Source organism: Aristolochia californica, unplaced genomic scaffold (genome assembly GCF_029961685.1).
Source record: "Aristolochia californica isolate CCGP_79_NKW_82.1479 unplaced genomic scaffold, dmAriCali1.0.hap1 SCAF_293, whole genome shotgun sequence".
Classification (NCBI taxonomy): Eukaryota; Viridiplantae; Streptophyta; class Magnoliopsida; order Piperales; family Aristolochiaceae; genus Aristolochia; species Aristolochia californica.
This window is the reverse complement of record NW_027181985.1, coordinates 1-2,500: the sequence shown is the minus strand read 5'-3', so window position 1 is coordinate 2,500 and position 2,500 is coordinate 1. Positions and strand designations below refer to the sequence as shown.

At 38.5% G+C, this 2,500-nt stretch overlaps 1 non-coding gene across 1 annotated transcript; it reads right to left on the bottom strand.

The window, feature by feature from the left end:
* Positions 1-273: 273 nt before the first annotated feature.
* TRNAM-CAU (transfer RNA methionine (anticodon CAU)) lies at positions 274-347 on the bottom strand. The gene has a single exon. It is a non-coding gene; the product is annotated as a tRNA-Met (tRNA).
* Between the last annotated feature and the right edge of the window lie 2,153 nt (positions 348-2,500).

The following is a 2,500-nucleotide window of genomic DNA, read 5'->3' as shown; positions in this document are numbered from 1 at the left end:
CTTTATTTCGGTCCTAGTTGATCCTGATTCGACATTAGAAGTATATTGATTGTTCCCCAATAACCGAATACTTTTTTCTGTAAAGACTGCATATTTGATTCCATCCATAAATCCATTTTCTTCCCTATGAGTTCCAGTATCGATAAGAATTCGAGTTCTTACTCTTCATATGTTATGGTATGAATATACCATACCAATTCGTTATGTATGGATGATGAAATTCCATTGATACAGAGCCAATTCCAATAGACTTATTGGACGTTCCCATTGGCGTGCATCCAGCAGGAATTGAACCTACGAATTTGCCAATTATGAGTTGGGCGCTTTAACCATTCAGCCATGGATGCTTAACAGAGATCATCGTCATCGTACATCGTGAATAACCAAATTCCAATTGAAATGAAATCTTTAGGAGGAATCAATGAAAGGACATCAATTCAAATCCTGGATCTTCGAATTGAGAGAGATATTGAGAGAGATCAAGAATTCCCACTATTTCTTAGATTCATGGACCCAATTCGATTCAGCGGGATCTTTCACTCACATTTTTTTCCACCAAGAACGTTTTATGAAACTCTTTGACCCCCGAATTTGGAGTATCCTACTTTCACTTTCGCGTGATTCACAGGGTTCAACAAGCAATCGATATTTCACGATCAAAGGTGTAGTACTGCTTGTAGTAGCGGTCCTTATATATTGTATTAACAATCGAAATATGGTCGAAAGAAAAAATCTCTATTTGATGGGGCTTCTTCCTATACCTATGAATTCCATTGGACCCAGAAATGATACGTTGGAAGAATCTTTTTGGTCTTCCAATATCAATAGGTTGATTGTTTCGCTCCTGTATCTTCCAAAAGGGAAAAAGATCCCTGAGAGTTGTTTCATGGATTCGAAAGAGAGTACTTGGGTTCTCCCAATAACTAAAAAGTGTATCATGCCTGACTGGGGTTCGCGGTGGTGGAGGAACCGGATCGGAAAAAAGAGGGATTCTAGTTGTAAGATAGCTAATGAAACCATAGCTGGAATTGAGATCTCATTCAAAGAGAAAGATATCAAATATCTGGAGTTTCTTTTTGTATCCTATACGGATGATCCGATCCGCAAGGACCATGATTGGGAATTCTTTGATCGTCTTTCTCCGAGGAAGAAGCGAAACATAATCAACTTGAATTCGGGACAGCTCTTCGAAATCTTAGTGAAACACTTGATTTGTTATCTCATGTCTGCTTTTCGTGAAAAAAGACCAATTGAAGTGGAGGGTTTCTTCAAACAACAAGGAGCTGAGGCAACTATTCAATCAAATGATATTGAGCATCTTTCCCATCTCTTCTCGAGAAACAAGGGGGGTATTTCTTTGCAAAATTGTGCTCAATATCATATGTGGCAATTCCGCCAAGATCTCTTCGTTAGTTGGGGGAAGAATCAGCACGAATCGGATTTTTTGAGGAACGTATCGAGAGAAAATTGGATTTGGTTAGACAATGCGTGGTTGGTAAACAAGGATCGGTTTTTTAGCAAGGTACGGAATGTATCGTCAAATATTCAATATGATTCCACAAGATCTATTTTCGTTCAAGTAACGGATTCTAGCCAATGGAAAGGATCTTCTGATCAATCCAGAGATCATTTCGATTCCATTAGGAATGAGGATTCGGAATATCACACATTGATCAATCAAACAGAGATTCCGCAACTAAAAGAAAGATCGATTCTTTGGGATCCTTCCTTTCTTCAAACGGAACGAACAGAGATAGAATCAGATCGATTCCCGAAATGCCTTTCTGAATATTCCTCAATGTCCCGGCTATTCACGGAACGTGAGAAGCAGATGAATAATCATCTGCTTCCGGAAGAAATCGAAGAATTTCTTGGGAATCCTACAAGATCAATTCGTTCTTTTTTCTCTGACAGATGGTCAGAACTTCATCTGGGTTCGAATCCTACGGAGAGGTCCACTAGAGATCAGAAATTGTTGAAGAAACAACAAGATGTTTCTTTTGTCCCTTCCAGGCGATCGGAAAATAAAGAAATGGTTGATATATTCAAGATAATTACGTATTTACAAAATACCGTCTCAATTCATCCTATTTCATCAGATCCGGGATGTGATATGGTTCCGAGGGATGAACCGGATATGGACAGTTCCAATAAGATTTCATTCTTGAACAAAAATCCATTTTTTGATTTATTTCATCTATTCCATGACCGGAACAAAGGGGGATACACGTTACACCACGATTTTGAATCAGAAGAGAGATTTCAAGAAATGGCAGATCTATTCACTCTATCAATAACCGAGCCGGATCTGGTGTATCATAAGGGATTTTCCTTTTCTATTGATTCCTACGGATTGGATCAAAAAAAATTCTTGAATGAGGTATTCAACTCCAGGGATGAGTCGAAAAGGAAATCTTTAGTGGTTCTACCTCCTATTTTTTATGAAGAGAATGAATCTTTTTATCGAAGGATCAGAAAAAAATCGGTCCGGATCTCCTGC